Source organism: Balaenoptera acutorostrata, chromosome 6 (assembly GCF_949987535.1).
Source record: "Balaenoptera acutorostrata chromosome 6, mBalAcu1.1, whole genome shotgun sequence".
Lineage (NCBI taxonomy): Eukaryota > Metazoa > Chordata > Mammalia > Artiodactyla > Balaenopteridae > Balaenoptera > Balaenoptera acutorostrata.
Genome location: NC_080069.1, coordinates 72,834,589 through 72,854,277, shown reverse-complemented (window position 1 = coordinate 72,854,277; position 19,689 = coordinate 72,834,589).

Here is a 19,689-nt window from a genome sequence, read left to right as displayed (position 1 = left end):
ATACATCCTTGGCTGGGATGCAGACACCACATAACAAATGAGTATATATTATTTTGCTTGGTAATAAATGCTACAGAGAAAAATGAAGCAGGGAATCCTGGGGCAGGATGGAGAGGACCCTTGTGATTTTAGACAGGGAAGCCCTCCCTGATAAGCTGATATGTGAGCAAAGATCTGAAGAAAGTGTGAGGGGAAGAGCATTCCAGACAGAGGAAATAACTAGTGCAAAGGCCCTGAGACAGAAGTGTGCTCTGCTTGTTCCAGGAACAATACAGAGGCCATTGTGGTGGGAGTGGAGTGCAAGGTGGAGAGTCACACTGGTGTGTTTGGGCAGAGAGTGGAGACTGGGCCATCCAGGGTCTTGCAATGACTGCCATGGCTTCCACGTTGGGTGAAATGAGTGCCAGTGGAGGCATGGAATACAGGAATCACCTGATCTAGTTGTTATTTTCATTGCTTTCTATTATTAGAATTACATGCTAGCAAATGACAGGGCCAGAATTAGGCTCTGGATCTGTTTGGCCTCCAAGTCCATGCTTTGGCATCCTACTATGCTGTCCTGTTACCTGGCCTGTCCGTGGCTTTAGGGACCTTGAATTTACAGTGGAAGACAAAGAAAACAAATCTGAAATGCCAAAAACCCTCCCACCCACAGCTCTTCAGTGTTTGCCATCCAGTGCCATTCCTCAGCCTCCTCTCGTTCCCCCTATTCTCCAGTTTTAGCCTAGTTCGCAAGAACTTAGAAATATTTACATTAGCTTCCCACAAAGGCAAAGGAGGTACTCTCACAGAAGGTTTGAATTTTTTTTTCTTTTGCCCCCCCCCCCCACTTCTCTTTCTTGGGACTCATAAGACTATCTGGATGAAGAATATCTTATTTCTCAAAGGCAAAAATCCTAATGATATTTGGCCCAAATAACCTTTCCTGCCCATGCAACTTTCACTGAGCTCATCATGGGGGGGGGGGCACAATTTACATAAGAAGTGGATCTGTAAAAAATTTCCCCATAAATTCCTTCCAGCAGCATGCAAACCTTTTTAGTTCCACGGTGTGTGCTCATATAATGATCCTCCACCTGGCTCGGGACCTTTTTACGTGGGAACATTAAGCTAATTTTGCTTGGAATGTGGGATGGTTTCTCAAGATGGCACACCTGATGCTGAAGCACAGATCACAAGCCTCCTTGGGAAGATGGATGGATCCCTGGAGGCTCTTTAGGCTTTCTGTTGCTCTCAGAACTTCTCTCAGAGCCCACTGCACCTCCGACAAACCTCTGCTTCACATTTGGTATCCCTGTGACAGCCACCAAATGATTGGGTAGGGTCAAGAAGTCAACTGACTTCCTCATATGCTTCTGCCATCACTCCGTGCCTGGGTGGGGGTGGAGGCCAACCAGGGTGCCTTGGGTCTCTGTAAGGGTGTGAGAGTAACAAGGATACTGATCAGAATAAAAGATGAGGTGGAATTCTTCACCAGGCTTGGGTTAAGTGGCACATTCCATGAGCGGCTTTTGTCCGGTAGCAGCAAAAACACTGAGTAGTGGGATCTCTCCTCCATTGCTTATGACATGAGGATATGCTTTCCTTCTGGTAACAAGTCGATTCTTAGCAGTGCATAGAATGGTGCTACAGGAGGACCTAACAGGGGCTAATTCCTGGGGGTGCTGTGACTACAGATGATACGCATTAAATGATTTCATCTATCAGCTACCAAATGCCAGCCCGTACAGAAGCCAGGGATGCATCCAGGGGAAGCTTGGCATAAAGGGTTTGACTTAATGAAAAGGATCTAAGGAAACATGCACGTACTATGTTTGCAACTGGAGAAAAAGCTAAACCAGGACCTTGTGGTATTTGCTGCCTAAATGGTAACTCCTGTGGCGTTCTTAACTTTCGGAAACCTCAGCTGAATCTAAATCTGCTGCTTATGCTTTGTGGAGTAACTCAGCTTAAAGCAAAGCCACGTTATCCTGCTTGATATAGTGGGATGACTGCTGGGTATGAGTGTAGTCAGAAAACCCTGGCATGAAAGAGACTTTAAATGAACCCACGAATAGAGCAATCAAAGGGCCATCCAATCAGATCTAAGCAGATTAGAACTTCACGCAGCCTCAGACACAAAAATAGATCGAGTCCTCTTTGATGTATCAAAGTCACTCATTCGAGATGCTCATGTATCCCTGACCCTCAAATGCTGCTCTTGAGACTGACTTTAGCTGCATTTTTCACAGGCATCGGGCAAATAGAGTCCATGGAATGGGACCCTGACTTTTAGTATTGCTGTAGTGTGTCTCTTCCTGTTGTTCATTTATAAATATTTCTATGTTTAGGTTTTGATCAAGCCTTTTACAATGATTATTGTGATCGTTTCCCAGCTGGTGATTCTCAGCCTGCGGTGATTGTTTGGAGATATTTTTGGTTGTCCCAACTGGTGGTGGGGGGGTGCTACTGACATCTAGTGGGTTCGGGCTAGGGATACGGCTACATGTCCTATAATGCAGGGGGTACCCCGCCCCTTCCCAACAAAGAATTAGTCACCCCAAATATCGAGAGTGCTGAGGTTGGAAAACCCAGACTTAGAGCGATGCTGTTGGAAATTTTTGTTTCAGAAAAAAAGGTACCAAATTGCCACTGCCTTTGGCCAAGTCTACATCATGTCTTAAGTAGACTTTTTCAATAATCTCCAATTTTCAGTAATCTAATTACATCACGTTTTTGCTTGAAATCTTTTAGTGGCTTCATGTCCCTCGCAGTATATGGTCCAGATTCCTTAACGTGGCAGACAGAGCGGGACTTCCCCTTAAACCCCCACACTCAATTAAACATCAAGATGAGTCAGTACTGCCTATGTTACATATCTCTGTCCATTTGCCATCAACCAGCTAGGTGATGCTCTCATATCCATGGTAAAGAACAAGGACTTTGAAGTAGACAGCTCTGGGGGTCCAGTCCTGGTTCCTCTGTTTACTAGCTCTATGACTTTGGGAGAGCTCTGTAACTTCTCTGAGTCTACGTTCTCCTGTCCATAAAGTCAAGATATAGAACCCCATGAGGTTGTCTGGGATAACGCCTCCTGTGGCCTCATGCATGGCACATGAACATGGGGCACTATTTTATCTGCTCAGACACTAGTGTATTCAAACCAAAACTATTGTAGTAATTTCTTTTTTTTTTTTAATAAATGATAACTTTTATTGTTAAATTATCTTTTTTTTTTGAAGTATTTATTTATTTATTTATGGCTGTGCTGGGTCTTCGTTTCTGTGCGAGGGCTTTCTCTAGTTGCGGCAAGCGGGGGCCACTCTTCATCGCGGTGCGCGGGCCTCTCACTATCGTGGCCTCTCTTGTTGCGGAGCACAGGCTCCAGACGCGCAGGCTCAGTAGTTGTGGCTCACGGGCTTAGTTGCTCCGCGGCATGTGGGATCTTCCCAGACCAGGGCTCGAACCCGTGTCCCCTGCATTGGCAGGCAGACTCTCAACCACTGCGCCACCAGGGAAGCCCTGTATTTTTGTTAAAGCATTGATTTAATTCTCTTAAGAATTATAAAGAGCACTTCATTCTTGCATCAGTGGTGCTCTATAACAGACCAGAACTGTGTCTTATTCTTCTCACCTGTTGTCCACATTTATGTCTTAGTGCTTTGAAAATGATACACATTCAACCAGTGCTCATTAGTCTTCTTTCCAACAAAAACAGAAAAAAAAATCATATATTTATTAACAAGTTAAAACTGCCACAGGATTGTTAGGATCAAATGAACTAACGTCTATGAAGACATTTTTATAACCTGTACAATATTTTTCAGAAGTATTTATTGCTATAATTATTGCACAACAGTAAACCCAGATACTCTTGTCACACAGGTTTAAGTTCATTCTGTCCCCACCATTTCCTAAATGCCATATTTTAGGGGTTAAAAGCTTTTGGAGCAAGTTACATCACTCTCTTTGCCTCAAGTTAACTTTTTTTTTTTTTTTTTCATTTTATGGTCTTTATGATGAAGATTTAAGTAAATGAGATAGTGTCTGTAATTTTCTTAGTCTAGTACCTGGCACATTAGAAGTGCTCAGTGTTAAGTGTCATGACAATTAAAAACATATAGATTATTGTTCAGTTTGGCAAATAATGACAAAATGTCAGAGAAACATATTACCTCTCTCCTGCATGCATTTCTTGAAAGAAAGGGTAATGTTTTGACAGCAGATAAGCTGTTGGCTTACAATAGCCCCCATTACAGAATGGGACAGTTTTCTTTTGACCCCCACTATGGCCCTATATGCCCAGGGCTTTTCCTTTTGCTTAACATTGGAAAACCTATGCTACTAGCTAAAGAGGGTCCAGTCTGCTAAGATAATAAAATGCTTCAGAATTTGGCCCACAATATAGACAGATGCTCTCTAAGTTTGAGTGCAGAAACATGATCTCTCTTTTGGGCAATTTTTTTGGTTACATTTTTTTTCTTATTACAAAAGAAATATGTGTTCGTCTCTAGCTACCATGAAATTATCAGTTGCCACTTACTGTCTGTCCCACTAAATGTCTACTATAACTACTTTGAAGTTTTGGTTTTTCCAAAACGTTTAGATTTTATGATCTTTTCAGGGCATGAACTATTTCCAGCACTACTTTTTTATCTTTCATAGGGAAGCCATTGATTAATGGGTTCCTGTAAATTCCTGAAATCATTTTAATGGTTAAAAATATTTTCTATTATAGTTACATGTATGGGAATACATGGTGGAGGTTCATAAATCCAGACACTCCTAGGCAGAGGCCAGGCAGATACTTTAAATGAGTTGGTGAGTCAGACTGGAGCTGCCCGAGGAGGAGGGAGTGTGCCCAAGGAGTGACACAACTAGCTACAGATGAGAGTTGTTATGTACAAATACAAGCTAGTGTTGCCATACCTTAGGCATCTTCAAGGAAAGGCAGAAACCAAGAATTTTGAGTCAAAGTTCCTGGTTCTTAAATGCTGACAACTACTTTATTTTTAAAATGCCATGAGGACTAAACAAATGTGTTGGTGGGCTACTCTGGACCTTCACTTTGTGACCTCTGGTGTGTGCGATTCTACAACTTAATTCTCAGTTTAGTAGACAAATTAAAAATCTTGACCAGAGCAGAGGAGTGACTATTTCCTAATGCAAAGCAAACAGAAGTTTCTCACCAAGCAATATTCTTGGACCATTAGAACTAAGGTAATACTCAGGAAGGATATTTAGTATAGTAGTAGGGCTGTCTCTGTTAATTTCTCAAACTCTTTAATATAGATAATTATAATAGGGAAGGGAGAGAAAGGGAATAAGCCAGATAATAGCCCTGGTTTTTTTTTTTTTTTCTTGAAAGTTCTTTTTTGACCTGTTATGGCTTAGGAGCTGTCTTCTGTATTTCAGTATATGATCAGGTTAATAGACGGTGGATCTATCCAGTGAACTAAAAATCAAATATTTGCTTATGATCATTGGCAGCTGATGCTGCTAGCTGAAGCAAAGGGCTGTTTTTCTCAAACCACTAATCATTAGTAAACAGAAATCCCTCTCTATGAGGCTGGATTGGATTTTCACTCTGAGGCAGATCCTGCTGGTTGCTTAACCAATATCCATTTTCCCATTCTTCTTTTGCACTAGAAATAATCAGGGTTTTGGGTGGGGAGAATAACAACAATGTCCAGAAAATGAACAACTCAACAAAAGACACACTCTACTTCTACTTCTTACCCTAGAGTGGCCGTGTGACTTGCTTCTGGCTGAAGAGAAGTCAGAAGAAATTGCTGGATGAGGCTTCTAGAAAAGGCTTTTAGGAAGGGACAGATTCACACGACGTGCACTCTTTGACTCTCATCTTCTCTCTTCTTTCTGTCTGAAACATGTAAACAATACTGTTTTACTATTTTTATCAATTTATCGTCTGGTGCACCTCTGATACTTTTTTTCTTACATTGTTTGGCTGTTATCTTTTGCTTTGCCTTTTTTCATGGCCCTGATTTTGTAATATTATTTTGATAGGGAACATAGAAAGTTCTTACTTATAGAATGGTTCATCACAACTTGATTATTATTATTGGTAAATAGTAACAATAAATACAGACTTCCATGATTTCATACAGAGATGCCCTCCTTCCTCATAGCACTGATTAAGATCGCATCAAAGGCAGGAATTCGTTTCTGTTAGATTTAATTTCATATAATCACCATCAAAAAAAGAACAACAAAAAAAATGATGTGCTTATGATGGCATCAGTGCATTTCTGAAATTTGTTCCTGAAAGGAGAGAACTTCCATTTTGACTGTGTCAATAAGATCCTAATCCTCTAATCCTCTGCTTATAATTTTACACGTTGGATGACTGGCAGAATATTCCACAGTCCAACATCTGGCGTGGACATTTTATCACATGGTCTCTTTCATTCTATAGTTCATCCAGTGCTGGGCCCCATAGGACACATTGTGATGTGACCTTTGTCCCTGCATCTCTGTATTATAGTGTTGGGTGAGTTCGCATTTTGGGCTGTAGGAGAATTCCTGGCTGTTACTCCTATACCAGGATGGCTAGTGATAACTAGATACACACGTGACTGTAAGCCACATAAATATAACTCCCTGAAGTCAAACAACATCTATGCTCATCTATCCCTTTCATCAGATCCCCAGAATATCTGCGGCCACTTGGAAGCCACCCTTTCATTAGGGGAAGTGTAACAGAGAAGCAGCTAGAGTGGAAATAGACAGCAGCATTAAGAGATTACAGTTAACATATTCTGTTTTTGAAAATTTACCGGAGCTTAGAACACGTGAACACAAAGGCAAGACCACGGATGGGACCTGTGCAAGTGAGCTTAAGCTTCATTTGCTTCTGGGTAAAATTGCCTCTGCTTAAACCTTGAACTGACTATAGACATGCTGCCTTTTAAGGGTAGCACTTTAATTAATATCAGTGGAGAAACAAATTGCTGTCCTGTTCTTTCTCAGAGATACCTGTGGGTAGTGTCAGGAAAAATATAAATTTCAAAGCATTTTTCAGTTCTATGCCACACAGAGGTAGGTTTGGAAATGAGGGTCTGTGTTTTAGCTAAGTGTGTGTGTGTGTGTGTGTGTGTGTGTGTGTGTATGTGTATATATATATATACATACACACACACACACACACATACGTACATACATACAGAAGGGATTGAATATAGAAAAAAAGAAATAAATTACCCTAGCATAATAAAGTAAAAAGAATTGAGTTTGAGGGAAAGAAGCATTTCTATTATCTATCATGGGGGACTAGACCATCTCAGACATAGAAGCTTAAAATAAAATCTTTCACTTATTCTTTCTCAGGATTTTGTGGGTTGGCTGAGCTCAGCTGGGATGTTCTTCTGCTCCATGTTATGTCAGTTGAGGATGCAAAATCTAGAGGCTCGACTGTGCTGGTACATCCAAGGTGGTCATTCACATGGTTGGCAGTTAGTGCTGGGAGCTGGGCTGTTGACATAGTGCCCTGGCCTTCCTCCATGTGGCTTGTCAACATTTTATGAACTTCTTATACCATGGTTTCTGAGAGACTCTAGGAGGGAATGCTAGAACAAAAATGGGAATTGTAGACCTTTTAGGACCCAGCCTTAGAAAGTTATGTAGCATCATTTCCAAAACATATGAATCAAAGCAAGTCACAATGCAGCATAGATTCAAGGGGAGGAGAAACAGATTCCACTTTTTGATGTCATGAGTGGCAAAGAATTTATGGCCACCACAGGAGGTCAAGATATCCAAAGTTTTGCGTTCTTACTGGGTTGTCACCTTACATATGGATTATAAAAACAGAAAAAAGTAAAGATAGGAAGACAATGACTGACACATAGTAGGCGTTTAAAAATAGTTTGTTGACATAAAATTTAGGAGCCAGGCTTTTTAGTAATGACTTTTAACGTCTGTGATCTTACATTTTCCAAAATATTTATACTTTCAAATGCTGTGTTCTAGTCTCACATCATTCATCAAATTGAATCCTATGTTTTGGTTCAGAAAATTTGGTCACTGTACTTATAGATCATTCGTCTGTGGTCTTAACTTGGCTGGCTCTCTGGCATTTGAGTTTCATGGGGTTATTTAGAGCCTTGTTGCTTTCTTTTCCACTTTTATTTGCTTAATAGACATTTTTGGGCAGAGGCAGGTGAGGGGGACTCTAAGGTTGAGGTTTCCTGTAGACCGTAGGCTTGAAGGCATTCTTCCAGTCTGAGGCAATCTGTCAAAAGAGGCAAGCAATCTTACAGTGGGAGTAATAGCCCCAGCCATAGCACATGTTTGTATTTCTACTGACAATTAAGAGGAGGGAAAACCAATTTTCAAAAAAAAAAAGTTTGGAAGATGGAAAGGGAATAAGGGGTTTGTTTGTCTACATGAAATATTAGTTTGAGTGTAAGAGGAAGCCATGAGAACCATAAAGATGAGGTGGGAATAAAAACCCTTGATGCATGCACAACTCAGCTGGGATTAAAAGCCCAAGGCCATCCTAGAACCTGATATAACCATTCATGTTGTAATCTAAAGCCTTGTCAATGTATCACAGGTGCGCACCACATGACCAGGTGGGGGAAAAGGAGGTGAAGCCATCGGGGAAGAAATGTGGCAGTTTCATCTTCATAATACATACATCCCAAGGTGCGAGTGTGCATCTGGTTTCTATTTCAGAACTTTTTACTAGTAGCTTTACCAAAAGTAGGGCAGACAATTCTGTGAGTTAGGGAGACCATATGTTAACAAGGGGCTAGGAGGGGCATGGCATGGTAGTGATGCTGAGGGACCTCGGAGGGATGCTGGGAACCAAGAGGATGAAATGAAGGGATCTGGGAGGAGGTGTTCAGACTTTAGGTTGGGCCACCTAAACAGTCATATGTTGCTTGGCACTGCTAGATCTTCAGGGAGTCCATAGAATTTTGAAGACATGGATTAAAAAAAATTGTTTCAAGGATGATTGCCTTTTGGATAGAGCTAAAATGCCTTTCTGATGTGGAACAGATGAAAAATCACTGAATTCTAGAGTTGGAAGGGATTTTAAAGTCATCTAGTGCAGCTCTTCATTGACAGGCAGGTCCCTGATGGCCTCATGTGTCCAACGGGTTATTGGACCTGCCCAAGGTTACAGAGTTTGTGTTCAAGGCAGTCTAGAGACCCATATTCCTACCGTCTATGCAGGACTCTTTTCTTAAATGTATGCTGCTCTGTTGAGCACCAGCCGTGTGAATGTGTTAAGACCCCTCTGGTCCCAGATTCCTGGGCCACTGTCCTGGTAATCAACTAGCATTTGTCCAGTAGCCTTCGTTGAAATTCACATTTGGGAACATTTTTATTAGTCTTAGGTGAAGTGATGCCGTGGTTGTAGTGGTGCTGAAAGCCTCTCTCTGTGGTTTGGCAACATGGGGAGGAATATACTGGTTTTCCTCGGGAAAGTCATTGTCTCCACTTTTATAAAGTGATGCCTAGACACTGCCCCCCTCCCCCCACCAATAAAATCACTCTTCACCAGTGCATCCGTGGGTTTACCCCTGAGATCTTCATTTGGTTCTAATTTATTTATTTACTTGTGTATTGATGAAGGCTTTGTTGAAGACCTGCTTTAGGCAGAGGACCATGATGGGTGCCGTAGGGGTGACGTATTAAATGAATTTGAGCCCTGAACTTAAGAAAGAGACTGTTGAGTAGGGTTGAAAGTATAACAGTACTTTAAAAAAGTGTTTTAAGTGTTTAACCAGAAGGGACGAGAGGAGTCTGGTTTTACAGCTGTGGGTTATGATATGGGCCTTGGAAGATCAGTAAGATGTGGTTGTGCAGGAGGCAGGAGAAGCATCTAGATGGAGAAGGCTGTGTGAGTGAAGGCAGCACCTTCTCATCTCCAGAAACAGAGTCTCAGAGAAGAGGATGACTGTCCCTGCTGCTGCTGCTGCCACACGCCCACTAACAATTCTCCCAGCTCTTTCACTAAAATGAGAATAATTTTCCAAAAGTTCCCTTTCCTCTTATTGTCCCCCATCTCTGGCATTTTGACTAGACATCAGTGAAGAAGAAACTAGAAAACAAATTAACTTGCTTTTTTTTTTTTTAACACTTACCATCATATTATCAACTGAATCTTTAAGGGTGCCTTAAAAAAAAAGGTACAACCAGTGCCTTCTCAATGTCAAAATAGATGTTTTCCCTGAAAGCATCTAATCTTGCAGTCTCTGAGGCTTTCCCATGCTCTGCTTGGTTTTATTCACCTTGAACCTTCCATTGCATGCTCTTGAGCATCTAGCAAACTCGATGACATAGGACTGCTTCTCTGAATGGAGAAGCTCCTGGGAGCTACTTCTTTATGTGGCCCCAGTGGGTTCAAAAAGGCTTACTTTGCTTGTCCTGGAAGGACACCCAAACGAAACCTTCCAGTGACATGTCAAGGAGTGGCGGGCCCGGATGTGTGCTTTTGGCAGTGTTGAGCTGACACGAGCATCTGTCAGGTCTGCCTTTTTATGACTCCCTCCAGACAGCTTGAAAAGAGATGAAAAGGTTTATTGGATCTGAGGAAGAAAGTGGTCAGGAAAGAGCATGAGGAAGGTGAGGCTCTTGCCAAGCTCAGGTTCCCCTCTGATATCTCAGAACATGTGGTTTTTTTGCTAGCCAAGAAAGGCGTGTGGTTTGCATTCTCTCTCTGTCTGTCTCTGTCTTTATCTCTATCTCTCTCCCTCTCCCTCTCTGGGAGCTGTCTTTGTACTTCTCCTTGGAATCTATTGCCTTTTATTTCTTCGTTTTTGGGGACTTGTAGTCAGCCTCTAAACCTTCCTATTGATATTTCAGATGGGGGCAGTCTTCTTAGCCCTGTGTTTTTGGAGTCCTTTCTGGAAGATATAAGAAAGATTGGAAGGCTATTGTCATCTTTGTGCAAGCTCCCTACCCTTCTCTTAGAATTCCGTAAAGCTATTTGCTTTTCTTCTTCTGTAGCTCTTTGTACCCTGTGGCCTCTTTTGATGATCCTCTTACTGAATTTTACCTAACTAACCCCTCAGTCCCAAACTGAAGTCTCAGCTTTATCCTAGGCTCCAGGAACAACCTAGTCTTTGATTGGAGCAATTTTAGGAACACCGTTTAGCTCACATTTCTCAAAATAAGGTCTTTTTGCTGCCACTTGAGATCTGACTCTGGGACTGTTCCTTTGTTTGTTCATTCATTCAGTAATAAGTATATATTGATTATATACTAGTCTGAGGCATTGTCTTAGTATCTGGGGACATGGTAGGAAAAAATTCAGACAAATTGTTTGCCCTCAAGGAAGACAGATGACAACTCACTAAGCAAGTAAACTATGTGTAGAGCATATTAGATGGTAATCAGTTTTAAAGAAGATGAAGGCAAGGATTACTTCCAGAAAATAGAGCAAAAGCTGAAGAGTTACCCATAGGAGAGAATACTTAAGTAATTTAGAGAATTGGTGCAAAAAATTAGAGAATGGCGCAAATAGGATTTTCAGAAACAGAAATGGAAGAGAGGAACATTTTTGAGAAATGATATAAAAAATTTTTCCATAATGGAAGGAACATGAATTTCCATATTGCAAAATTTCACTTAGTCCCTAAAACCATGACTAGAACCAGGATACATTCTCGTGACAGGGATGAAGAGGAAATTCTGAAATCTTCCAGAGAGCAAAATACAACTCACTCACAAAGAAACTAAGATGGTATTGTCCAGTAGCAACACTGGAATCAACCCAGAAGATAACAGAAGAAAGTCTTCAAAATTTGGAGAGAAAATGATTAAGATAGAATTTTATATCCAGAGAGACTCATAATTGAGTGTGAGGGTACAACAAAGACAGACATTTTCAGATATGCAGGTTTGCAAGTAATCTTCTTCCCATGCTTCTTAGAAGCTACTCGAGGAGGACATAGGATCCAGGAAATAGAGAATGCATCATGGAAAAGTAGTGAGGGGGATTTCCAAGGTGACGAGAAGAAACCTCCCAGGACATCAACTCTGCAGCAGGACTGGAAAGTGACATTTCAGCCTGGAGCAAGAAGAGAGCGCAAGAAAAAAACATGTAATTAATGAATTTACTTTATATATTTGAGAATATGGAAAATTGTATTGAGAGGTTTTGACAGAGTGTAGGGGGGGTCTGGTCATAAGTACCTAGAAAACTAAGCAAATCTTAGGACAAGCAGAAGGTTCTGTGAGAAAGGAAATGTAATCATGCTTAATACTTGTCACAGCAGTGAACAATATTCAGTAGTCACAATAATGAATAGTGTATTATATTGTAGGTTGTAGAGAAGGTTAGTGGAGGTATGAGGAGTGGAATGTAAATGAGCTAACGAATTCTCTACCATAGTGAGAAATCAATACATAGTGGTTAAAATTGAAATTGGCACTAAAGCACAGTTTTTAAAAATAGTTTCATATCAGAAGAACAGCTAAGGGAGCTGAAAGTGGTTGTTTTCTAGGAAGGAGGATGGTGGTGAGTCAAGGAGTAGTGAGTCAGGGGACTGTTGTTCTTTGTTATCTACCTTTTAGTGTCATTATCTCTATGACTGCTAAGTAAGCATCAACTTCAGGAAAATTAAAAATATGAATGAATGAAATGAGACGAAGAGCAGAGGGTTTGCTGTATCTCTATCTATCTTGGCATGTGAGTGGGGAGAAAGAAAGGAAATCTGCTTCCCAGAAGGTACCACTCAATTTACCCAGGGTCAGTACAGCTGTTCATAGGAGTTTACTCTTTCCTTTGTTATGGCTGCTTGACCTCACCAGGTCAAACAATGATGTGTGTCCTCCTCTCTCTGAATCAAAGGCAATAAGTATTATACCTCCCCACATGCACCAGAAGGTTTGCGGGATATTTTTACATGAGTAGCATGGTAGCAAATATGATTTTTTATTCTAGGGAATTCAGATATTTGGCCTGGATTATAACACATTCAAAAGTCCCTCTCAAACCATGCTCTTAGCATTTTAAAATGTTATGATCTGGATGGGAAAAACAGAACTAATTGCTGGTATGGTGGTCAAGGGGAATTTGTTTAGTCTTTGCTCTACTCTGACCTAACCCACATACTTGGGTCTCAATCCCCTGCACATGTTTATTGACTTTAAACAAAAAAGGTATATGTCCATATTCAGGGGCCCACAAGGTAGCCAGATGATTAGATTCTTTGGGGGTAGTGATTCACTTCTCAACTGAGAGAGGAAAACTGCAGTAATGACATAGAGTGTGTATGGAAACCAGAGCCCTGTTAAACTCATAACCTGAGTGAACATTCTTATCTCCCTATGCCCCTTTTAAATCAATATGCCCATTTTATGATTTTATAAAAATTTCATGTGATATCACCGAGGAGAAGAAACTTGATACTTTTAACAGGTCTCTTCTTGGCGAGGTGTTATGTTTGGCTCCTACAAGTGGGCTCCACAATATATTTCTGGACACCTTGTATATATCTGATAAAGAGTGAAAAGCTGACATCTTTTGTAGACTGAAGTGTCATTATGCTTTTGGAAAACGTGTGTGTAATTGATAGGACAATGGGTGTCTGGATAGATATACCATGTAGACTGATTCTTATTTCATCATAAATTGTATTTCAAAGATGTGGTAAATGGGGCAACGTTGTGATCTCCCATGTGTGGGTAGGTAGAAGTGTGTGCACACTCATACACACATATGTTTAAGGTAAGAGTAAATATATACACACATAAGGCAAAAAGAAAGCCATGGTTAAGAAGAAAGGACATAACATTGCTGGAGTGAACCAAGGGCAGGAGCTTCAGGAATACAGCAAGGGAAGGGGATTAGAAGAAGTTGGAAAATCTGCGCTAAAAGACAAAAAGTGAAGCCTTTATGTGGAGCTGGAAGAGTTTTTGTTCAACTGCCTTCTGCTTATGAACAAGGAAATGACTGCCCAGGAAGAAGGAAGGGACATATTTAAGTCACACAGCTAGTTAGTGGCGGAGTTAAATCTAGACCACGGCTTGACTAATCCTTGGTCCAGTGTGCTTTGCAATTGACTCTGTTGCTTGAGCAGTCAAGTAGGGAAAGGAGTCAGTGATCATGATCATAGATCTCTAACAGAGCGATTAGGTTAGGCTTCCCTATGACCATCCTATGGGCATAGTTGACGTGGGAAAGGGTGAAAGAGTTAAGCATTGATCCAGCAGAAATGACCTGTTGTCCATCAGAATTCAGGCTTGGAGGCTAAACGATTCAGAGATGACTAAAAGTTAAGAAGTTCCTCTTGGATACATTGGTCTTATGTATTAATTCATACCAAGTAGGAGTTTGGGGCAAAATGGATCAACTGCAATTTTGCTAATCACTTTTTAGATCTCAGAAATGATCACATCGTACAATAGATACTGCTTTCAAGAATGACTGGGAGTGTTAAGAGTGGCTGATGACGAAGCAGGGAGAAGGGGTTAGGAGAGGGCCTGGGGCTTGGGGCACAGTGGGAGGGTGCAGATGTGGAGAGGAGACAGGTACTCCTTGAGCAAAAGGGACTAGCATTTGTTGAATGTGTTGTGTAAGTCACAGCCCCCACAGATAGTGTAAGGCACACTCAAACTAGATAATTGAGAATTCAATAAAGGAACTATTCGTAAAAGTGTGGCCAAGAATTAAGAAAAGCAGCACTGATGTTGCCACTGCTTGGCCTTGGCTGCGGTGGAGGCCTTACCGCCCTAGGCCAAAAGGAGCAAGTAGATGGAACTGGGAAGATGGTAGCTCCAGCTGTAGGAAAGGCAGGAGGTATGGGTGTAAGGATGTGGTCAAACTATGTGATCTGGTAGCAAAGGAGCCAGAGGGAGGAAAATAAAGCTAAACAAAACAGACCATCACTCACTCTTCTCCACTGCTCTGATCTCCTCCCTTTATCATCCCCACATGAAGCTGGAAGGTATTGCAGATCAATGACACAGTCTATATGGGTCAACCTACCAGGGCACAGAGCAGGGCAGAGGAAGGCAAAAAGTGGATCTGTAGTGGTGAATGCAGGATATTCAGGGCAGGGGTCTTGAGTGATTGTGACACAGTTTCTACAAACTGCATATTGATTTATTCTCTATATAGACCTCTTCCTTGAGAAACCACTTTTTTTTTTTTCCATGTCAGTAACTTATCCTAACATTACCAGTAACTTATGCTAACATTTTACTTTTGGAAAAAGTAAAACACCAACTCTAAGAGTACTTCTTAGCATACTTCCATGATCCCTGCTGCTGTGTGGCACTGTCCCTTAACATAGTGAAATGACTTTCCCAGGCTTGTTTATAAATTCCAAAGCCTTATTTGACCTTATATGCTTTTAAAAAATTCAACTCTCTTCACTAAATGTGTAATGTATTGTTCACATGGCAAAGTCTACCCTGATGACTTAGTCTTTTCCCCTTTAGTCTTGACCTGTAATAACCACTATAGTTTCTGGGTATAAAGGAATGTGAGACTGTTTAGTTTTGAAAGTGCATGGAGTTCACTGAAGGCAGGAGAGCTTGCTCCCATAGAGCCAGCTTCTTCAATATAAGGGGAAATCCTGCCTCAGTATTTTAAGTTCATTAATATGTATCAGCTCACCTTGGGGTATTTAGACCTATTAACGGGTAATTGATATTATAAGACCTAGTTAATAAGTAAGAATGAAAAGTAATTTATATACACTAAGAAATACAACTGCCGAATGAACAGGAATGCTTATTTGGACATTAAATGGATTGTCGTAATTCTCTGGAAATTGCCCTTGGCCAAAGGGACCTGTCTTACACAAGGTTACATCCTTCCCTGAAGGAAGCCCACATCCAATGGCTGGTCCAAAGGTCTCTAGGAGCTTGGGCTCTGTGACTCAATTAAGGACATCTCTCAAGAGCGATTTCAGCTTCAGACCTTCCCATGAGGTCAGCTGAGGCCTCAGTGACAAATGTGACCCACTTTAGTCTCCCCACACCCAGTCCTGTTTCTCTTGCTCCTCACAGGTGTTGTTCCCAAGACAATTCACCAGTCAACTTCCTTCATGCAAATCTTCATATTAGAGTCTGTTTCAAGGAAAGCTGACCTCTGACACTTGGTACCAGGAACAGTCCTAGGAAGCAGTTTCTAAAATGGGATTTTGAAACTAGATCACCTGCAAGCTTCCTGGCAATAAAGCCTCCTTCACTGGTGGTAGATGGAGTATTAATAACCCTAGCATGTAGTTGCAAAGCAGTTGTTAAAATTTTCACTTGTATTGAACTTGAATGAGACATAGGTGGAACAGAATGAACTGCTGGGTGCAATATTTCAAGTTTTTGAGAAGTTCATATAGTAGTTATCAGGACTATGGAATTGAATAGCTCTTGCTAGGGCCTATTGAGGAATTGGAAAAAGACAATGATAGGCCAAGGGTGATTAATTACCAATTTAATCCTAAGTGTGAAAGCGAGAGAGCCCATGGCAGCTTATAGAAATATTCTCATCTCCTGAAGTTGGAGAACAAAAAAGCCAGGTGACCCATAACTTAATTCTCAATTCTAAGGGTAGCAGAGCACCAGGGATAGCTAAAATCTCGACTCTGGCAAGTCTGCCCTACCAAGATTAGGACACAGATTGAAAGAAAATGAGACCTTGAAATTTGGCACGGTGACAATACACTAGAGAATTTTATATCCTCAAAATATTTTCTTTTCTCCCTGAGCACTCTGGGCCTACAGTAGGCCCGTTCCTCCTTGTATAGTCTTGCATGCTCCTCTCTTTGAAGAAGATACGGAAGTATTTGTCTTGGATGACAACATGTAGCTCTCTCAGGATCTAGCTTCAACACCTTCCTGGCTAGCAGGCCAACAATTAGGGTCAGATTACAACATAACCTAGCAGGGAACCCAGCTCTTAGGTTAAGGGCGGAAAGGAACTATACCCCTAAGAAGCTGCAGGACTTAGTCAACTTATACCAGCAGGAACTAGGAAAATATGGATCCTTTAGGTACTGAATCAAGTGGGAAGGCAGAGATGCAGTTGAGTAAGGGATGTTTACTGATGTGGGAACATTCTCCTATGATGTAGGATTTAATGCCTGGAAAGGACCCAAGAATATGATCTAACATGCTGCTAGAATTGCTCTTAAAGCTTGGAGAAAGCGATGGTCCACACTGAGTGTAGCAGAATTGCCAGAACTGTCGCAGATGGTGAATAGATCAAAACTTTCAGAGAAGGGGGCATGCTAGTCTGCAAAACCTGTCCACCAGCTCTATTCTGTTTGAGGGTTTAAAGAACACTCCACTTACCAAAAGGATAAAGAATGCACTGGTGAGAGGGGTCACGGTACTGTTGAGAGCTTCAGTGGTGGCCGCCCTCTGAAACCAGGGCTGATAGAAGGGGTGCTATAATAGAACCGAGCTGTGATGCGATGGGATTGACTGGAGCCTGATGATATAGGCCAGGTAGGGGCACTTGCCCATCAGAAGCCAGATGGGAGTGAGGATGGTAATGCACAGCAAGGTTGGAATGGCAGTTGGTCAGCCTGATCCACAGAGAGCTATGGAGATAGGTAACAAAATACAGTATTTTTAGGGGCAAGATAGATGGGCAGCCATTGATAGTATTACTTGATCGAAGGAATCAAGGATGATAATCTGGAGTCTGAGGGTAGCTGGTCTAATAGCAACTCACAATTCCTAGCTCTGCTTCAGGACCTGAGCCAGTCTTCAGACCTGAAACCCAGTGACTAAAGGAGAGGCTAAGTATTCAGCCTTCCAACACCACTGTAATTGTATACATTAATTATATTCTCAGTCATTTCCCGAAGGGAATTATGGCCATTTACTTGGGAAACCGTACACTGGGGAACGGGCATAAACCACATACTCTGTGGGCTGTTGGACACGCAGTCCAAGTTCATATTGATTTATAGGGTCCTGAAACATCATCACTGCCCTCCTATTAAAGTAGGGACAAATAGGGGCCAGGTTATAAATGATGTACTGGCCAGGTTTGGCTTATAGTGGGCCCACTGGTCCAGGGGCTCATACGGTGGTCACTTCCCTGATCTCTGAATGTATAATTGGAGTGGACACCTTTGGCAATTAGAAGAAATCCCCCAATAGTTCCTTAGACTATGTGGTAAGAGCCTTCACAAAGAGGAAGACCAGTTGGAGGGCTCTGAATCTGCCCTATGACTGATGTTTAAGATAGTAAATAAAATAATAGTACATCTCACTAGAATTTGATTAATGCCACCCTTAGAGCCCTAAATAATACAGAGGTGGTGGTTACCATCATATTTCCAATTAATTCACACCCTGGCACATAGAAAAACCAAATGATCCTGGAAAATGATAGTGGACTTCCACACATTCAACAAGTTAGTTTTCCCAACTGTAACTGCTGTGTCAAATGTAGTAACCTTTACAGATTAATATGACCTCAGGTATGTGGGATGTACCCATTGATTTGGCAAATAGTCTTTTTTCTATCCTTGTGAAGAAGGAAGACCAGATGCAGTTTGCATTTATATGGAATGCTCAATAATTTCCATTTGTGGTCTTACCCCAAGGCTATGCTTACTCTCCCACCCTCTATACAGTCTGACAGTTTGCTCTTCCACAATACGGTCCAAAGAAAACAGGACCATTTGCATATTTTGTAGAACATGACATTGGTCCACAATATTGATAACATCTTGTTATTTGGACCAAATAAGAAAACTATGGAAAATACACTGGAGGCCATGGTAAAACACATGTAGTCCAGAGAGTAGGAGAAAACATTCAGGGTCCTGCAACATCATTGAAATTTAAGGAGTCCTGTGGTCTGGTACATGCTAGGGCATCCACTTCAATAAAGGGAAAAAATATTGCATCTTGTTCCTGGCATCACTAAGAAGAGAACACAATATCTGGTAGGTCTCTTTGGGTTTTAGAAGCAGCATGTTCCACATTTAGGAATACTCCCACCCATTTACCAACTGACAAAGAAGGCTGCCAGCTTTAAGTGGGATTCAGAGCAGGAAAGTGTTATGTAGCAAGTCGTGGTTACCTCTTAGATCATACAACCTAGTAGATCCTATGGTATTAGAGGTGATTGTTTGATGGGGAAGAGGCCATGTGGAGTTTATGAAAAGCCACAAGGGATCTGGAGCAAGGCCATGCCATCTGCAGCAGAATATTATGTACTATTTTAAAAATGGCTCCTGTATTTACAATAGCTAAGACATGGAAGCAACCTAAGTGTCCATTGATGGATAAATGGATAAAGAAGATGTGATACATGTATACAATAGAATATTACTCAGCTGTAAAAAAGAATGAAATAAAGCCATTTGCAGCAAGATAGACGGACCTAGAGATTATCATATTAAGTGAAGTAAGTCAGACAATGACAAATATCATATGATATCACTTATATGTGGAATCTGAAAAAATGATACAAGTGAACTTAGAAACAGACTCACAGACATAGAAAACAAATTTATGGTTACCAAAGAGGAAATAGGGGAGAGGGATAAATTAGGGGTTTGGGATTAGCAGCTATACACTACTGTATATAAAATAAACAACAAGGTCCTACTGTATATAGCACAGGGAACTATATTCAATATCATGTAATAACCTATAAGGAAAAGAATCTGAAAAAGAAGATGTATATTGAATCACTTTGCTGTACACCTGAAATTAACACAGTGTTGTAAATCAACTGTATTTCAATTTTAAAAAATGGCT